The sequence below is a fragment of the Grus americana genome, chromosome 9, assembly GCF_028858705.1.
Source record: "Grus americana isolate bGruAme1 chromosome 9, bGruAme1.mat, whole genome shotgun sequence".
Lineage (NCBI taxonomy): Eukaryota > Metazoa > Chordata > Aves > Gruiformes > Gruidae > Grus > Grus americana.
The window spans coordinates 27,620,698-27,640,882 of record NC_072860.1 but is presented as its reverse complement, the minus strand read 5'-3'; the positions used below and the strand labels follow the sequence as shown (position 1 = coordinate 27,640,882).

Below are 20,185 nucleotides of genomic sequence, written 5' to 3'. Positions count from 1 at the left end.
GCCCACCGACTGCGGCCTGGGCTCCCTCCGCCGCAGCCCCGAGGAGCTGGGCCCAGGCCTGCTCAGCCCTGCTCCTTCCTGGAGCTGGCGCAGGCTGCCCGCGTTACCACAGTTTGGTTATACGGCCAGTGACGCAGTTTGTAGCTCACCATAATTAACTTTGATGCTTTATAATTGTTCCCCTCAAGCAGCCTGGGATGCCCTGTCCTCATTAGGATCGTTACAAAGCGTTAGGGATCTCATTACAGAGGTTAACGCTGCTTCATGAGCAGAGGTGCGGCTGGGCGCGCTGGGCTGGTGCTCAGGGAGGCCGGTGGCCACGGTAGCCCAGCCTGGTGGGTCTCTGGGCGGGCAGGGAGCCTCAGGCTCGGCTCTGCAGCTCAGCAGCAAACCTTCAGCTGAGCCTGGAGCTGCTTTTCTGAGAACCTGCTTGGTGTCCACATTCCCTCTGGGCCGTGTTTTGCGGTGGGAGAGAAGGATTTACCCCCCCAGCACTCCTTGTCTCTGTCGCACCGGGTGACTCCTGGTTACCTGGTGCAGACCAAACCAGCTGGCAGGTGGGCGGAGGGGAAGGTGCAAGCAGCTGGTTCCAGTTAACTCCCAGTCTGCTGGGGAGAGCTCCCATTTGAGGGGGTTCGGCGTGGGGGAGGAGACTTGCGCTGGCTTGGTGGGATGGAGCTGCTGGCAGGGATGTGCGATGCCAGGGAGCTGCTCTGGCCGTAGCGTCCCTCCCCGCGGGATGGCTTTGGAAAGGTAAGGTGGTTGGAGGAGGAAGGGGCTGTGGCTGATGGTGAAGTAAAACCGAGGTTGTCTCCTTTTAAAAGCTGCTAAATCTTCTGGCTTGCCTTCCCTTCCTCCCGATGGTAGTCGGGCTTTCCTGCGGTAGTGAACGCAGCGGCTGGGGTGCTGCGGGGGGTGGTGTGCTCTGGTGCGTGTCTGGCCCGGCTGTGGTGCAACTGGGGGAGGAAGGCGAAGCCGTCTCTGACCGCTCCTGCGCCTGGCAGACGCCTCGCTGGGGAGCATGGTGGGGCTGCGGGCAGCCCGGGGTGCCCATCCCTGTCCCTGCCCTCCCTGGGAGCGGGGGGCAGCACCGTGGGGGGTAACGGGGCCGGGAGCTGCTCAGGCAGCACGAGCCGATGTCACGTTACAGCTGTATCTACACGTGTGTGTTTTACAAGTGTCTTTACGTCGGGATCTGAAGTTACTTCAGAACTGAGATTTAAGAGACAAAGACTGTGAATAAGGGCTGATGTTGTGGTTTTTGTGTTCTGTAGTTCCCCCATCAAAGGCGTCTGGCCCGTTTGGGGCTCGGATGAACAGGATCAGTGTGGGAGGTGGGACTGTGGGGAGACGCGTCTGTCGGGGACGGGTGCGTGGGGGCTACAAGGGCTCAGGCTGGGGATCAGGGGCTCCCCTCCATTCTCAAGCCACCATCGGGGAGATCGGTTGTATTTTTGGTCTTCTGGGCCCTTCTCCTCCACTTTCCCAGCTTGCCGCCGGCCACCCGCTCCAGCTGGAGGGGTGCTCCCACGCTCGCTGCCCGCTGGTGCTCCCGGTGGGTTTTCCAAACCTTCACCTTTCTAGACTTTTCACGAGCAGTTTGAAGCAGCTGTGGGGATCGGTGACAACCAGCTCTGGTGACACGCTGCTGACAACGTATTGAAAATATTTATGTTGTTTCCATGCCAACCTGTTCCAAGTGTATAAACTGGCCCTGTAGCTCCTGTTGCTGCTGCGGCTGGGAGCCCAGCCGGTCACGGGGATGTACTGGTTGAAATTCGGCGCAGCTGGTCCGCAGCAGCGGAGGACAGGCAGAGGCGTGCTGCGTCACCGCGTGCTGCCGATGCACGGCAAGGTGAACATCGATGACCCTCCGGTGTCTGTCCGTAGGCGTCCTGGGGCTAGCAGAGGATCACTGTTGGCTTCCAGGCTCCCTGCAGGGCAGGAGCGACAGGGCTGTGTGGGTGTCGGGGCAGAGCCCGGCAGGAACAGCCGTGCCCCTAATCACCGCGTTGGCTGTTAATTGCCTCCTACGAGCGTGGTCCCAGCGCCTTCTGCAGCAGCAGTTGCTCAAGGGGCGTCTCGGCAGAGAGAAACTGGCTGCGACCAAATCCTGCCAAGGAACACGGGGAGAGGACGGGCCTGATCCCAGCCTCGCTGGCGGGAGTGCTCCCGCTCGCCTCGCGGGCTGCTGCAGTTCTCCCTCTGTGGCTGGCTATATACATACAGCTATACGTAACTAGAACTGAAGGGAAACCCTCGCATCTGGTGAGTGAAATGCCTGTCGCCAGACGGCCCACCCCCTCCCCCTTACTGCCTGTCACCAAACTCTGCTTTTGCCTGTGTCCCCGCGCAAGGTTTCCGGGGCAGGATCGGTCCCCGTCTGCGGATGCGCAGCACCCTGCGCAGGGCTGCACCGTGCCATGCCTGGGGGTTTGCTCCGGTACCGACAAATAATAGGGTTTTCTTGCCCAGGTTTTGGTGGTGTCACTTGTCAAGAATTCGAGGACGAAACTAGGTGAAAATGAGTATTTGTGATAAAGATCTCACTGTGTCATTACAGAAACTGTAGGTGACGACACGTGGTTTGGGCAAAGCCATGTCATCATGGAAAGCCGATTGGTGTAACCCGTGGCTGCGTGGGGATGGCAGCGGCGATCGCGTGTGCCGAGAGGGACCTTCTGGGCTGTGCTGGGTGGTTCCAGACCCGTGGGAAATGATGCGGTGCGGACCCTGGGGGGTCTGCATCCCGGGTGGGCTCCGCGTGCTCGTGGGGACCCTGCCAGGTCAGCACCCCCAGCTGCTGGCAGCACCAGTTCAAGCGCTGACTTAGGTGACAGTGAAAGATGAGGTCACATCTGCTGGGCACGGCGGGCTTTGTCATGAAACAAACTGTTCTGGACAGCGTGATAAAGGCGTCTCAGTGACCAGAGGAAGGAACAGCTCGAGCACCTGCTGACTTGGAAGCTGGGCAGAGGTTAAGAGGCTGCTCCTCGAGGAGACGTTGAAGGGCCAGCTGCCTGAGAGGCTGCGTGAGGACGGCCGTTGTGATTCCCGTCCACTCTTCCTATGCGTGCAGGCACACTGCTCGCTGATAGCAACCGCTCTCCCAACTGAGGCCTTGGCCTGGTTGGGCTGTAAAACTCCCTGGCAGGGACCTCAGTGTTGCATCTGCTTTGGCCTCTGTATCTCCTACAACTGATGTTTGGGGCTGTTGTGCTTCTATACTTCTCCAGAGAAGAATAATCGCAGAACCCCAGACTGGTTTGGGTGGGCAGGGACCTCCCAGCCCACGCAGTGCCACCCCTGCCATGGGCAGGGACACCCTCCACTAGCCCAGCTTGCCCAAAGCCCCATCCAACCTGGCCTTGAACACTGCCAGGGAGCCAGGGGCAGCCACAGCTTCTCTGGGCACCCTGTGCCAGGGCCTCAGCACCCTCACAGGGAAGGATTTCTGCCTCACATCCCATCTCCATCTCCCCTCCTGCAGCTTAATCTTAGAGTGGGAGATGGTCCCTGTCTCCCCCCCTTACAGGTGCTTGGAGACCACTGTGCAGACCTTGCACCTCTGGGCACAGCAGGTGTTGGGGCAGCTCTGTGGGAGGTGTTTGGGGAAGTGGTCTGAAGAAACGTGGTAGCAGTGGGTGATTGTAGTGGGAAGGTTCCTCAGTCCTTCAAGTGGGAAGCAACCTCAGGAGGTGTCTAGTCCTACTTTCTGCTCAAAGCAGGGTCAGATCTGAGGTCAGACCAGGTAGTTTAGGGCTTCATCAAGCCTGCTCTTGAAAGCCTGCAAGCGTGGAGGCTGCCTAGCTTCTTGGGCAACCTGCTCCACCACCCACAACGTCCTCCTTATGGGGTAAAAAACCCTCCTTTTGCCCAGGACTACACTGCCCCATGATCACATGCTTCGGCTTCTGGTGTCCATGCATTGCAATCACTTTATATGATTTCCCAACTTGTTGCAGGGGAGTTTAGAAGTGGTAGTGTGGAAGAGTGTGTGGAGCACTCCTCCAGGACTGCCTTCTTGGGCATATGCAGTGTTATGTCTGCTGTCTTCCTGGAGAAGGAGGGGTGATGGGTATGAGAAGAACATACTCATTAACCAGAAGCAGATTGGAGCTCATCCCAATCTCAGGGCGGTGTAAACCCAACGCGTTACGGCACGGAGCTGCTCTCTGGCAGCTTGCTCAGGCCTTTCAGGCTTCTTCAGCCCTGGAAAAATCTCTTTCCTCAACTTTGCTGGGAAAGGCAGAGCAAGACAAGGCCAGGAGAACATTTTGCTGTCAGGGTCACAACAGGGTGGTTGTGGTCTGGCCCAGGGTTCCCTTCTGCCAGAGGGGAATTCAGCACTGCTGGCTCCGAGGGCTCCGAGACCTTACGCAATGGGCTACTGAAAACCAGGCTTTGAGTCATGAGGCTGTGACAAAGCATAACGCACCATGAGTCTGTCTGCCTCCTGGTCTCAAACCCCCTGGCAGTGCACACAGCTTGGGGTTTGAGATTTATTTCTTCTTCGTGTGGAAATCGGAGGTCCTCGCACAGTAGTGAGAATTGGGTTACAGAAGTAGGGAGCGTCTCCGGCTGCCACTGGGGTTTGTCCATCACTGGCAGCACACGGTGTCATCGCCACACTAACATCACGGCAACCAAACGCATCCTCTCCATCAATGTTTTCTTTTCTTACGGTTACAAACTCTGTTTTTATGAGAATATTTTCCCATAGACTGGACAGCAAATGTCAGGTTGACCTAAGGATTGTTCTTTCCTCCATTTCCTTCAGGTTCCCTTTTCTCCAGCTAGCTGGGTACAAGTCGTTTCAAGCGTAATTAGACCATTACAAATCACCTTCTGTTTTTTACCCACATGGAGCACATTCCCAGGCATTGATACATGCTCGGGTTTGTTTTGTCTGTCAGACTTTGTGCAATCCTCATACCAGCACAGGAGTGTTTCCCAAACCTCACCACGAAGGAATCTGCAATCTCTCTCGCAGTGGTGCTGTGAAGAGGAATCAATCGTACGGCCAGATATCACAGGTGCCTGGACCTGCAGTGCTCCGTCATGGGTTTGTGGTAGGACACGGGTTTGGGTTAGTGGAGATGGACCTACTGCTGCCCACATGGACAGGGGATGGACCTGTTGGCTCTGAGATCAAGTCATGGATCAGCTTTGAGAGTAAACTTCTCTTTTTTTGCCCATCCTGGTCAACAGTGGGGAAATTCCTAACCGTTTTCACTTCCACGGTGCAGCATGCCAGGGCTGTATCTCCATGCCATGGTGGCTTCTCAAGGGACTCTCTGCTGGGTTCTCCCACCACTGCCCAGGCAGGTGGATGGGAAAGCAGCTCTCCTCTGCCCAAGCAGACGTGGGGCACCAAAGCAGGCTCAGCAGCGCAGACGTGCCCTCGTGCTCCCGCCGGCATGGTGTTAAATACAGGACCTCTTCAGTAACTCCACCCTGACCCCCGATGAAGGGAATGGGTTGAAAGAGAGAGAGGACAGGTCCGAACTGAAAACGTGCCCAGGACCTTCTGGATAGCGGCGAGGAAGATGCTGTCTGATTCCTTGCACGTGGACTCAGCCAGGCGATGCCATCTCGGTGGATGAAAGGGACAGGTCGCAGCCAACAGAGCCCACGACAGAGCCAGCGCTCGTGGGGAGCACCGAGGAGACGACAAACAAGTGGGAAGGGAAGGGGGAAGTGAGTTTGAGAAAAGTGAGAATCGGTTTCTTGGGAGGAGGAGGAAGAGGAAGGGGGGCGAAAGGAGCAGGAGCAGAAATGGGGAAGGGATGACACGAAGCACTCAAGGAAATGTCCGGCAGGAAAAAAACCACAAGTAGAAAGCGAGAGGGGACCTGAGGAGATGGAAATGGAGGTGCCGATGGCAGGACACCCCCAGCAGTCAGCAAGCCTGCGGAACTCCAGCCCCCAGGTGTGGTTACGGTGCGGGATGAGCAGTGGGGGCCGGATACGGCGTGCGGGGGTCTCGTGGGGGCCGGGCTGCCCCTTGTGCTCCTGCCGGGGGTCAGACAGTTGTTTTGTTCTTCTTGCATCCTCTAGTAAGTGTTTAATTGCTCTGCTGAGTGTTTCGCAGTCAGAACCTGCTCGGTGTCCCCTCCTGGGGGTCTGGCCGCTGGCAGGACCTGCTGCCCCACGGCTCTTCTGGTGACCAGGGAGCGATGGGCAGGAGGGCAGGGCTCTCAAAAGGGTGGGTAATTAATTTATTTATTTTAAGTTTCCACTTAACTTTTGGTGTCGTGTTGGAGGATGCAAATATGCCCTCAGCCCCTGAACGTGGCAGCAGCTGCTCAAACCGTTCACGTGGGCAGCTTCTGATGTGACCGCTGGCCTTCATGGTCTTCTAACGAACAGATGGCTGCGTGCTCGGAAAGGCTGGGCAGGAATTGGCGGGCATGCCATAAAGCATTTGTTGGTTTTCCTTAGTGTTTTGGGGGGGGGCTTCTGAAAACTCTTGGGGTTGAGCTTGGATTTAAAAGCTAATTAAGTTAAATTATAGGCACTCTACCTGGCTAAAGCCCCGCTCTCGTTACCAAACCCTCTGTGAAAGCCAGTGCCTGCGGACCGGCCCTTCCGCGCGCCGCAGCATTCAGTGGAAGGATGGTCCTGGTCCTGGCCCCATCCACCGGCCAACTGCTGAGCGCTCCCATGCCAGAAGCTTCTTGAAACGGTGACTAAGCCCCTAGGAGAGCGCTGGGTGACAGATTAACACTTTATGGGTTTATTGCTGCCACGCACTCCGGGTGGAAATTTTGCACGTACCCACCTTCCGCTCTTTGCTCCCAACGCCGAGCGGTTACCGGGGCTGTTAGGTGCTTTTCCCACATCAGGCTCACCAGCTACGTCCCTGTCCTCGGGAGCTGAGCCACATCAACGTGGTGATGAGGGAGCGACCGCCAGCACGAGCTGACTGACCGCGGAGATCTGCCCGGCTGTATTTACCAAACGCAGCTCGGTAAAGCCGGGAGTCCAGCACCCGAGTCGTGGCCAGTTGCTTCGTGCGGTCAGAGCTGATCGCTCCCGTTGTTTTTCTGTGAAACAGAAATGTAAGTGGTCGTTTCAGAAAAGTTCTGTATTTCCTGTTACTGGGAAAATAAGCCTAAAAAAAAAACCTCACTAGTGATGAGTACGTGATCTGAGCACCAAGCCTGACCGGCTGAGCCTCGAACGAAGCCCTTGCCTGCGGGCTGGGTGCGATTGATTCCTAACGAATAAAATATCAGCGGGTTTGTAGCAGAAACAAAACCAGGCTGGGGTGGCACTTTCTCCGTGCCACAGCTGTCCAGGGCGCTCAGGGCTCCCCTTTCATTAATGTCCATCCTAAACAAAGGCTCTCACGGGCCACACTTGCCTTGGGGCTGGTTTTGGAGGGGTGGCTCCTTCTCCCCTTCCTGCCAGCAGTGAGGCTCCCCGTGGGGTGCCATGGGGTGCCCTCTGCCAGCGCCGGGCTGCTGCACTCCCAACGGGCTTCCCGGTGCCCCCGTGAGCAAAGGGGAGGCAGGAGAAGTCTCATTAGGGTGCCTTTTGCTTTATTGTCTTCATTTATCTCTCCCTCCTAGCTGATCCCATAAAATAACACAGAAGTATAAAAACTGAGGCTGTAACTTTTCCAAAAGCAGTCGCTAACTTCCTCTGTGCATCCTCTGCTGCTTTTACAACACCCACTTGGTGCAAAACACCAGCCCTCCTTCCTGCGTCGAACGGGACGCGCTGAAAAGCGTCTAAAACCACCACGAAAACACGCACCAGGTTTGCAAAAGCAGTGGGATGAAGGAATTGTTCAGCTCTCTGCGGTGCCCAGGCGGAGTGGGGAGCGCGTACCCGGGTTGCGCATCGATCGCGCGTCGTGCCGCGCTGGCAGGAGCTGCAGACCTGTGCTTGGGGTTGGTGGGAGCAGGGCGAGGGGCAGGAAGGAGCCCTCGTGTCCGGGGAGCGCCAGCTCCACTGAGGATCCGAGGTCTCTGCTGCAGCCCAGCCAGGCTGGGACAGGGACCCACAACCCGGCAAGGGGCAGATCTGGATGTGGGATATGCAGATATCTCCGTTCCTGCCTTTTTTTTTTTTTTTTTTTTTTTTTTTGGAAGGCAGGGACTCCTGTGAGAGGAAATGGAAATAGTGAACCACTGCCCAGAGTGGTTCCTGCTAATATTTTTCCATAGAGTGAAACTGGAAATTACTATTTTAGAAAAATATAGGGTAATTCATCAGAGTATTTCTGTTCTGCAAAAATACTTCATTGTAATCAACAGCATCCTTGCTAGGGAACAAAAATAAGTGCATTGCTAAGGATGAGCTGATGTTTATTCCTCCTTGCATAGCAATAGAAAGCTGACTGGGTTCCAGTTACTGGCACTGCACAAATCCAGAGGATTTTGTTGGTGCTACTACGAGTGTCTTTTGCTTAGCAGAACACTACAGGTAAAATGAGTAAAGGAAAGGTACGGGCTGGGTGCTGCTTAACCAGGAATGTTTGCTTGCAGTAGTGCTGAGAGGCGTGATCCGAGGGCTGGAGCACCTCTGCTGTGGAGACCTCAGGCTGAGAGAGTTGGGGTGGTTCAGCCTGGAGAAGAGAAGGCTGCGGGGAGACCTTAGAGCCCCTTCCAGTCCCTGCAGGGGCTCCAGGAAAGCTGGAGAGGGGCTGGTGCCAAGGGCAGGGAGTGACAGGCCAAGGGGAATGGCCTGAAGCTGCAGGAGGGGAGATGGAGATGGGATGTGAGGCAGAAATCCTTCCCTGTGAGGGTGGTGAGGCCCTGGCACAGGGTGCCCAGAGAAGCTGTGGCTGCCCCTGGCTCCCTGGCAGGGTTCAAGGCCAGGCTGGATGGGGCTTTGGGCAAGCTGGGCTAGTGGAGGGTGTCCCTGCCCATGGCAGGGGTGGCACTGGATGGGCTGTGGGGTCCCTGCCCACCCAAACCAGGCTGGGATGGTGGTTTGATGGCCGGGGAGCACCGCTCGGCTGATACCCAGAGCAGCCTTGAGCAGTCTCATTAATTTAAGATTATTCTCTCTCCCGCCTTACCTGGAAGATGGCTTCAGGCTTGTACCAAGCCTTCACCATGAGCACTTGGCAGCGTGCTGTCTGGGTCACAGCTCTGCCCTGCTCAGGAGAAGACCGTGCGTCACGTGCCATGAACAGACCTCTCTGGCTGTCCTGAGGCAGGGTTCACTTCTGAATTCACCCTGATTAAAGTCAGTCCAGGATATTTCTGAAATCCTTCAGAGCTGGGACACGCAGAAGCCTCCTGAGCGCCCAAGCTGAGCTTGCCTTTGCTGCAAGGTGACCCTGGTGTTAGACTTCCCGCCCAGGCGGTCTGGGCCTGTCCCTCTGCAGCAGCTTCTTACAGACTTGGCGATGCTTGCCTGCTGCAGCCGAAACACCCCGGTGCTCGGGGGGCTCCCCCCGGCCGTGCTCCCCCCCCTGCCGTGGCTCCTCCTGCCTTGCCCCAAACCGGGCTCTGCCTTCGGTCGCAGCCGGTGCCCCGAGCGGGGCCCGCGGGGCTGGCAGCGGGGCTACTGCAGAGATCCTTCAGCAATGCTGGTACAAAACAAAGTTGGTATTCGCTGTTTTGGGGTGTGGGTGGTATTTTTTTGTTTGTTTGGTTTGGTTTTTTTGCAAGAGCTGCCATTATCGACTTGCTTGCGCAGGAACGGCTTCTCCAGCGAGCAGCCGGTTCCCTGGCACCCGCAGTGCCGGGGCTCTGCCGGGGGACGGGGTGGGCTCGGGTGCACGGGCAGTTCAGGAGGGCACGTGCTCATCCGGAGCCGTGCTTAAAATGCATGCTGAATTTAAATTTAATAAGCATCTTTATTAATTAAATATCGCCAGGTTATTAAAACAGCTTTATTGGAGATGAGCAGCTGAAAAGGAGTGACGTCCCCATTTAAATAAACTGGGGCTGCTTGGGTTGGGGGGGTTTGCGTGTGTTTGTGGTTTGGGGTTTTTTTAAGCTTGGAAAGCATGTGAAAGCCACTTCTTTGGCTCGTACAGGCTCTGCTAAAGCCCTCGGGGGTTTGCCTTTTTCTTGCTCGTCCCCGCGCTGTTGCCCAGGGCGGGCAGAGCGCAGCGGTGGAAGGACGGCGTGTCTCCCCTGGACCCCCGCCCCGCTCGCCCCTGGGCAGCCCCTGCGTCCCATCCATCGCTCTCCAGTTAAACCTGACGTCCAGGAAAGGGCCGGAGAGGATGCGCTGAGGGTGCTGCCAGCCCTGCGCACCCCCTGCTCCATCACCCTCCCTCCGTCCCAACCTCAGCCAGGGTCCAGCGATGCAACGCGCACAGACGGCACCGGAGCGGCCCCCGCGGCTGGCCACCTTCTGCGGGCGGCTCTGCAGGAGTCGGCCATCGCTCGGGAGCAAGGGCCCTGCTTTGGCAGCTGCTCGCGGGGAGTGAAGGCACCTCCTGGCTCTCGCAGTCGGTTTGGGGTGTGAGGAGGGGATGCACAGCCCGGGTTTGGGGTGTGAGGAGGGGATGCACAGCCCGTGCCTCCCACCTGGGGCACAAACACCCCGGGGGGTCCTTCCCCTGCCCCGGGTCTGCGTTCCAACCCCATCCCCAAACGGGCTCTGCAGTAGATCGGCACCGGTTTAATCCACTGCGGTGGGACGAGAGCCCCAGCCAGCCCCGGCGAAGCGCTCTGCGCCATAATCGCTCTCCTGCAGGTTGCACCCGGCGCCCTGTTTATTCCTCTATAAATAGCTCCGGTTGAGCAGCGTGCTCAGAGCAAAGCACAAACGGGCTGTTACCAAAGAGCTGTCAAAACAGCTCGCACAGTGACATTCATGTAAATGAAGTAGTTCTGCTGCCTGTCCCCTTAAATTACAGCTTCCACACCTGCAATTTTTGGTAAATATTCCAATGCATTTCTTTGCACACGGGCACTAGAGCAGCAAAACCTGCCTTAGCACTACGTACAGACGTCTTGTTCTGCTCTTGGTTTGCACATCCCAAGCAGTCCCCGGGCTCGGCACCCGCCGCCTCGTCCGAAGGGCTGTGCCGGATCGTGGCGGGGGTGCGGCTGGTGCTGTGTTCTGCCCCTGCTAGCAGATGCTGGGAGGAAGGTAGAACACGGAAGAGTATATTCTCGAGGCAGATCATGTTCGGTGAAAGACCTCTGTGCTCTTTTACGGCTCGTCCTCCCGCGGGCTCGACAGCGGCCACGAGGGCTGCGTGCCTTCGCTGCCAACAGAAAGCAGGGCAGTGCTGTTTTTTTCTCACCGGCCTTTGAGCATCTTCTCTCCATGCAGGCGCAGGTGGCCGAAGTACAGCGGGCTTTGACACCGTGCACCTCGCTTCTCCCCTGCTGCTCTCTTTTTTTTGTGAATGATGCAGTTTTGCCCTGAGTTTCCTCATGGAAAGCCATGGGAAGCAGCGTGCTAGCAGGCAGGCTCCATTGATTTCCTGCAGAGCCCTGTCAAATCCTCTCTGCAGGGATTTCTCCTCTCGGCTTCGCGTCAGATACGCTGGGCTATATGCTTCTGTGCACATTTCCACCTCTCTCCTCCATCTTCACAGTTTCCCAGCTTTTGCAGTATCTCAACTATGGGAAAGAAAAGGCTGCCTGTCTTATTCGATTGAAATAAATTGATTCTGGATTTTTCAGATGGCTGAATACCCAGAACCTGTGGCCGTGCCTCCCCCTCCTACGGACCACTGATTCAGCCACAGACAAACCTTTTGCAGTAACTTGCCTGTGGATCAGCTTATTCAAAAGAGTCGGTGCGAGCGGCCCGGGGGATCTGCAGTGTCCTCCTACGCACAACTCTCCTCCTTCAAAGGAACGCTTGCAGGAAAAAGGGGAGATTTTGAACTGGGAGGGTGACTGCGATGGGGCCAGATTTCACTTGCCGTGTTCATGCGAGTAGCTGCAATGAAACTGGAGTGCCGTGACGCGTGCGATGGATAGATGATTTTGGATTAGTTGGAGGGGTTGGGGAGTTGGTACGCAGTATTTAAAGCCGCGAGAGTTTACAGCCTCCCAAACGCTCCAGCTGAGCAGCCACACAAAATCTTGAGAAACACGCCGGCAGGTTTACAGGATCCCTGGAGGCAACCCCTGAGTCGTTAACAGGGCTGTCATTAGGCTTGGCAGCCACTCCAAAGCGCAGAAACAATCTTAAGCGCCGATTCTCATGGCTGGAGAAGTAAGAAACGTGAACTCGGGCCAGAGAGCAGGGAGCTCATCCCCTGCTGCCACGCTCTGCCCTTGGCCGGAGCACGGCAGAGCCGGCGTGCACCGTGGCGGCAGGGGTGAGCTCTCTGCTGAGATATCCGTGCGGAAGCTGGGCTGGGAGCTCTTTATCTTTGCTCTGCAGGGTGCTGGCTGTTCCCTGCGTGACGGGCGTGCTGCTGCTGACGTGCGGTTTTTTCTCTGCCCGAGTTCCTGGGACTGCGCTGCCCGGCAAGGGGCTGCTCTCCGTGCGGCTTTGCTGGTCCTCCTTGTTCTGGCCAGAAGCGGCCCGAGAGAGGGAAGAGACGGGGCTGGAAAAGGAGCTGAGAGCAAAGCTGCCTTGACACGAGCCCAGCTTGCGGGGTGGGACGTGAGCTCCCCAGGGCTGACCCGGGCAGCCAGGACGTGCCCTGCAAACGTCCTTATCGCTAGCTCTTCTCTTTCTGCTCCAAAGATCATTCTTCGTGTTGAAAGGCCTTTCCCGATGCCCGGCTTTTGCAAAGACACTGCATCCCTCCCAGCTCTGCCCACGTGGGCGTTGCGCGGGGCGGGGGGGTCTCCCAGTCCCGCTCGCTGCGGCTCTGCCGGGGCGGGTCAGACGTGCCTGCAAGGAGGCTTACGCGTACCTGTGACCTCGTTCATCTAAATGCAATGCAACCCTGTGGTGCCACTAACCTTTAGTAGCAAATCCTCCTCTTTAATGGTCCTCCCAGTAGGCACAGCACAACGCGGGGGAGCTGCGCTCTCATTTGCAAGATTATTCTTACCAGAGCTGCTTGCCAGCTCTCTGCTTCCAGCCTCTGGGCTCTCCTGGCCTGCCTTGTGTCCATCAGGTGTTCATTTTGTACCTCACGCCTTCCGTTTGTACATCACACGTCTGTTTTGTACATCCGCTAAGTTATTTCTGCCCGTGGTAAATACGGCATGTCTCCAACCACCAGACTATGGCAAACCCCTCAAACCTCGCTGTGTCCAAGGTGCAGCAGATCTGGTAAGGAAGATGGAAAACAGAGGTCCAGAGAGCATAAATAGCTTCTTACATGATGATACGTATTTTTTGGCCAGTACTAGAGATCAAACTCCATTTCTAAACTAGTGTCCTCATCAGGGAACTGTCCCGCCCTCTCTGGGGCTGCGGATGCTCAGTACTTAGCAGAATTCAACCCCAAGTGTTTAGATCTGCAAGAGAAATATGTGAAAATAGTCCCCCGTCAGAGATGGCTGTTGTGACACCATTCTAGGCTAAAGTTTTGTGATCTGCTCCTTATTTTCCTTTTGGTTGTTGGGGCAACTTCTTCATGGACCCGTGCAAAGGGGACTCTCCTTCCCCGTCCCCTCTATAGGCGATTCCTGTTTGGAAAACGTTAGTATGTGACCCCAGAAAAGGCTCTGGGGTAGGAACTAATGGTCTGGAGCTCTTGTATTGCCAATGTCAAAGTCCAGTCAAGCTTTCACTGAACTTGCAGCTCTGCTCGTTGCCCATCAGTGAAATTCTTGCCTCTTCCCTTTTAGAAAGAGCAGTCGTCTTGTCCGGCTGCACAGATGTCCAAGGAGCACCACAAATTTACTCCCTGATGGATGATATTTATTTGCCTTCCATCCAAATGGTAAAAAAAACCCCAAACCCTGGTGCTTCAGAGAGGGAGCAGTGCCAACACCTCCATAAAGAGCCAGTCTGGAGCTGCTGCCCATTCGTATGAACTTGTCTGTGTAGTAAAATTTCCCAGGAAAGCAGCCTGGAGGAAGGGTATTTGGGCTTGTGGTACCTAAACAGGAGAGCATAGTACAGTCTCATGTCAGAAAACAGGTAATCTGACATACCGACACTACTGATAGCAAGATGGATTCACACCCGCCAACAATAACTTCATCAAGCTAAAGTGACTGTAAAATGAGCATGAATAATTGTATACCTTCGCAGAGCTTGTGTGCTCATCCGTGCGAATAGCAGGAAAGAAGGCTTTGTCGTAAACACCGGGGAAGAGCTCTTGGCCAGACTGTTGCACAATATCATTCTTTGGCGCTCGTAACCTGCCGCTTCGGTTATGACCGATCCTCTCACGGCCATAAAGAAGCAGCAGCGGCAATTTTATCAGCACTAAGAAAGGGCATCTCCCAGGGAGCACGGAGAGGACACGCATACCCCTAGACATCCAGATTTAGCCTCAAAACCTGTAGCATTCACTAAATTTGGGATCTTCAGTTCATGTTTTGTATGGGGATAGGCTGGACTACCTTCTGTCATTTTGTTTTAGGAGCTGGGACGCAGGGCAAGAATTGAAACAGCTGGGATAATGTTGTGGATCATGACTAGGTTTGTAAGGCGTTTTATCTTCTTCCCTTCATGGAAAAAGTAAAGCCTGATATTTAAATGCAATGATATTTCAATGCTATAGACTTACAGGATTTCTTTTGTTTTGCATTGCCAAGACAAACCATGTACAGATGTGTAAGAACCAGGATCTCCTTCAGAAAAATCCTAAACGACTAAGTTTTCTGCAAGAGTTCGTATTGTCGCCCACCAGGACAGGTTTTTATTGAAAATGCCGTCACAGAACGCCTGTCGTGCCAGGTTGCACGAAGGACTGGGTAAGGAAATTTTGCAGTAAATACCACTATGGAATCAAATTGCTGTTTATTTCCCATGAACTCAATATTTACGTAGTCAGACCAAATGGCTTTAATTTTCACTCGGATGTAACGATGAGGCTGACACACCAACTGATGCCTTTTCCAGATAATCTCTGGCTGTGATCTGCTGAAGTCAGAAGACTCCTGCTGATGGAGGAGACCTTTCAGGTGCTTTCTCTCTCGTTTTCCATACCCAGAGCATTAAGCATGTGAAGCAGATTTTAGAAACGGTCGATAAAACCGCAGAAGTGTTTATAGGATTCTACATTTTTTTACCACATGCCGGAGGCCATAATAATACATAAAAATGAATAATTATTGCTAGCAGCATACCGGTTAAATGACGACTATTGTTTTGCATTTAAAGCACACCATGTGTCCTAGCCCGGCTTGCTGGCCGGTTCCTAGCATCAGTTGGCCATGACAAGGTGTTCAACACCAGCAACGGTCAGAAGAGCAGCACTTTGGCAACGTGCCTCCGTAATGGTGACCAGCTGTACCTACCAACCGCGGCTGCTCGGTTTTCATCACCTCCATCTTCAGCATAAGCCCTTAAAAATGCTGAGGCAGCCGAATACACAGCGAGCCGTGGACTGAACTCCACTTAACCTTCCTCGGTCGCTCGCCGCCACGTCTGACCTCCGCGCTGGCGATGCTCCAGAGGGAGATGGTGAATTCTTCCCATCGCCCCGCTCTCGTACAGGGCTTCCTTGTGAACGAGCTCCTGGGGCGGGGGGGAGGCAGGTTTAATTTACTGCTCGAGTTGTGAAATTTTCTTTAGAAGTATTGGAGATTTCTTGTTCTTGCCAAGTGGTAGTTATGCAGCTTGATACAATTTCTCGAGCGTGCAAGAGGTACGTGCTGGGACACCGAGGGTTGCACGGGGCAGGTGTTAATTACCAGCACTGTCAGGTCCTGCACCCAAAGAGCTGACTGAAGGGAAAAGACGCCCAAAGACACGTGGTTGATGTTCTTTCCTAAGCTGTGGGGAACTAGCTGTTCCCCTGGTACCTCCTGCCCGGGCAGGTGCGGGATGGCAGCAGGTCCCGCCCGGGGGGCCGCAGCCCCGACTCCCTCCCCGTGCTCAGCAGAGGGGTCTGCAGGCGCTGCTGTGCTGCCAGCGCTCGGCCGGGGCTGCGGAGCTGTGAAACGGAGGTCACCGGTGCTTTATCTCTTGTTTCTGAGAGGGGATGAATCTGGGCCTGAAACACAGGCGGTGGAAACGCCTCTCAGCCACGGCAGTGGCTTTACGTGAACAAAAGCTGAGCCCACCTAGCGCTGCCGCGTCCCAGCTGCTAGGGCTGCCGTAGGTGAGCCCTGCGCACCTCGACGTGCGTGTAAAGGAGAGGATTGCCGGCTTTTCCCCTTGCACGTGCACCCTCCCAAGCCCCTAACTGCTCTCGCTGCCTTTCTTTGAGCACCTTTTGGTTTGGGTTGCCCTCAGAGAAGCGGCTGGATCCAGCTGCAGACCCCTTTTGGAAGGCGCGGGGCCGGGTGCCCCTCTGCCCAGGCTGCTGGTGACGGGGTGCAGGACGTGGGTGGTGGTGGGTGCCCCAGCCCAGGGTCTCCAGGCAGTTGCACATCACGCGGGGAGCAGCTGCCTGCTGAGAGCAGCCGTGGGGAGGTGCTTCTGTTTGGGCAGACGTTTCTGTTCGGACAGATGCTCATGCCAAGGGAGAATGAAGTAGCAATAGACTTAGCCAAAACCAGAAGCACCAAAAAGGCTCCTTCAGGTTCCCGTCCTCCTGTTTGCCTCCCCTGGTTGTAAGGAACAGACGCTCGAACCTTTCTCTTGAGCTGGTGCTAAAAATCCAACCTGAAGGAAGACTGAAACTGTTGCTGGCTGCACCCAGGCAAGGGTTTTCTGTAATCCCAGTGCTGCTACGGACCTGCTGCTAATTGTGTCTCAATATCCAGCGGGCCCAGCTCATGTGTGCATCGAATGGAGCTACCTGGAGGAGGAACGTGTCCCCGAGCATCCTCGCTGTTGGGGCCAGAATGCAAATGAACTTCACAGCTGGTGGCAGCGAGGGGCTGCAGGAGCCAGAGCCGTGGCTCTCGCTTCAGGCTCGCCTGACGCCGCGCAGAGTTCATCTGCCCTCCCCAGACCTCTCTATTTCTGCTCGCGGAGGTTGTTACAACACCAGAACTCGGCGTGCGAGCTGTTCAGATTGTTCCTTCTGATACGCTGGGTCTTGCCTGTGCCTTCCCCACTGGCCTATTGCTCAATGAGCTACGCTGCTACAGCTCTGCCAAGCTCTTGCCGAATCGCTGGTGGTGCAGGCAGACTTTGCTGCCGAGCTCTTCACTTCATCTTCTAGGCTGAGCGTTAAGAGAAGTGCGAGGAAACGCTGTCGCTAGGCTGGCTGCTCTTTCCAGGGTGGCGCAGGGCTGGGTCTCTTTCTCTTCCCCTCTCTCCGTCACGCACGCAGCACTTCTTCATTTCTTTGGCAGCCAGACTTCACCTCTCCGCTGCAGCCTGCGTGCTTTGCTGAGAGCTGCTCACAAGGGGCTGTATCAAAAGCTGCAAGTGCTCTCAATAAATGACTTTTCACTGGTAACACTTCAAAAGTGTGGTAACAGCTGAAGTAAGCACGACTACGTTTAACAAATACCGCAATAGGTTGCTCTTATCCATTAACTGCTCTTCACTAGAAATGCTGCCTGCTGTCCGGAGCGTACGCTGGCCGACAGACTCGGGCAGGATTACAACCAACGCTGAATGCAGACCCTGGGGAGAACAGCAGTAAGGTACAAGCGAGGGCTGGCAAAGCCGAGCTCCCCTGCAGAGCCCAGGACCGCAAAGCTCAGCTTGCTCTGGCGTCTCAGCCGAGGGGCAGGGAGCATGGCGAGGCGCAGGGGAGCACGGCTGCATCCGGAACACACCTCGATGCCTCTAACGACGGAAATTTTCATCACCGCCAATCTCTCCCTGCAATGGGCAACTCCAGGATGCAAATATGGAAAACGCAGTAGTACATCTGCCTGACTGGAAGGGATGCGGCATCAAAATACCACGCTCCCACTTCGGCTACAAGACGCAGCATCAAAATACCATGCTCCTGCTTCAGCTACAAGCTCGGCAGCTTCTCCCGCCTGGCTTGGAAGCGCAACGCGAGCATCAACTTCTCCCGTGAGCTCTGTGTTCCTTAGGTTTGTGTTGCAAACATCTGGCAGGCTTTTGTTTGGTTGGTTTTCCACACTTGCACACATTTTAGTCATTTCTGCCATGCTCTGAACACGCTGCTCTGGCTGGGGAAGCCACGGCACTCTGCAGGAAGTGAGTCTAGCCAGTGCAAATCTGTGCTTGCTTTGGGAGGGAAGTCGGGAAGAACGAATATTTGCCCTGTGGCATCAATTTCCTGTACAGCATTCTCCAAAAAAGCAGCTGGAAAACGCCCAGGAACACAGATGTGGATATGTGGGCCTGGCACCCTCCTGGCAGCGGGGAGAAGGAAAGCCTTCTGTCTTACCCGCTGCTTGCCACAGACCTTCTTCCCCAGCCCCAGCCGCTGTCCCCCTCCAAAATTCCCAGAACCATCACTTTGCCGGGGAGCTCCTCTCCTCCAGAAATACCAATTCATTTACCAATTTAATGTACCATATGGGCCCATGTGGAAAAACGCAGATTCTGCCTCAGGAGACCGAGTGATGCAATCGACTGGGTCAGCAAGATGTGTGCGAGGGAGGCTTGCTGCACGAGAGCTCCCGGGCCTGCCGCGCAGCCAGCAGCTCCTCTGCCCGTGCTTGGAAAGCCTCGCTCAGCTCCTCAGGACTCCTCTGATCTACTTGACCTTTTTAACGATAGTGAGTTTTAACGATTTCCTTTACGAGTCTGACGCGTGGTAATTCAACGCCATGTCCAGCGCTGACATCCTTCGGTAGGAGTTGGTGGGATTAGAGGACGGAGGAATGTAATTCATTAGTCGTAAGGAATTGCCTCTCCTTGCTGTGTAGTTTCAATAACGGCAACAACAACAAACCCCACCACCCCAAAACTGATTAATTTTAAATGTGCCTTACGTAAGAATGAAATTTTGTTGTGGATTTCACGTAAATGGCTTTTAATGCTCAAGTTCCGCATGTGTCATGAGTACGGGTTTGCTTGAGCGTGAACTGCTTTAGCAGGCAGCTGCAGCGTCGGGCGCAGCGAGCGCAGACCTGGTGCCTCGTGCACGGCGTCCGAGGACCCGTCCGTGCTCTGCTGACCCGGGATGCTCACAGCACGTGCTGATCCACCCTCCCGATGGGTTACAGCCACGCAATTTACCGTTTCAATAGGTAGCATCTGAATCCTATTCTATTAAGCGACGCCTCTCACGCACGAGGTTTCTAATGCAACGCTGCGCTGCCTTGGCCCTTGCAGGTCAAAGAGGTGTTGGCCCCTTCCCAGGCATTTCTCATGCCCCTCTGACGGTGCGGGGCAGAAGGACGTTGTCTCTCTCTGCTCCTTCCCACGCGGGCAGACGTCAGCTAACGAAAGTTGGCTTCTTAATCTGACCCGAAACAAAACTTCTCAGTCCATCTTCTCACTTTCCTTCTCGTGAAACTCATTCACTTTGTCACTTCACAAACTATTTGCAGTCGTTGGTTCTGGTTATGGAAATACTTTATTTGAATAGTTACGGAAACAAATTTCAGCCTACGGGTTGGTTCAGCTCCACTCACCTCCTAGCAGCACTGATGCTGCTCGGGCCGGGTCTGGAGGCACTGGGTAGATCTCCTCCAGTGCTGAAGAAAGAGGTGAAAACCAGTAACTTCCTGGGACCTGGCCCTTTTGAGAAAGGGAAAGGGGGGCTGCGGGGACGTGCGAAGGCTCCAGGTTCCCCCAGCAGTAAGGACTCGGCTGCTGTTCAGTCCTACGGCCACGCACACAGCGTCACTGCTGCCACGTTTGCGTGAAGGGGCTACGACCGCGGCATGGCAGCAGTTCTTCTGGAGGAGGAAGGCAGGACAGACTACACAGCTTGTCTTGGGAAGGAATGACAAGCAACGAGAGTTGTGTTACGGTAACAGCCAGGGGACGGCGAGCCCGTGGTGGAAGGCAGCGTGCAAACCAGTAAGATGATCTTTGCCCTAAGAAGCTCAGAGTCCAGCTGAGGGCAGCTGGCGCGGAGGGAAAAGCGCTCGGCAGACGTGAGCACAGGGCAGGATTAGCTGGGTAACGGCAGCAGATTGCCCAGATTAGCTACGCTGGCGGCACAAGGCTGTGGGGGCAGCGGCGGGGGAGTGCCACGTCCGCGATGAGCCTTTCCGATAGCTCTTGTCATCGCTCTGCCTCCTCTCCTGCCCTGGAGCAACCCTGACTGGAGCTGGCCATCTTGGCCCGCACGCAAAGCAATGGGTGCCAAGACTGCGAGACTCCCAACACCCTC

At 55.4% G+C, this 20,185-nt stretch overlaps 1 protein-coding gene across 1 annotated transcript in view; it reads left to right on the top strand.

Annotated features, from left to right (window-relative positions):
• The first annotated feature begins 674 nt into the window (after nucleotides 1-674).
• The window catches only part of LEKR1 (leucine, glutamate and lysine rich 1), a 94,475-nt gene continuing 74,964 nt past the window's right edge, over nucleotides 675-20,185 (top strand). Inside the window, exon 1 of the mRNA XM_054835302.1 lies at nucleotides 675-753. The gene's annotated coding sequence lies outside the window, so the exon portion shown is untranslated. The remainder of the gene's footprint in view (nucleotides 754-20,185) is intronic.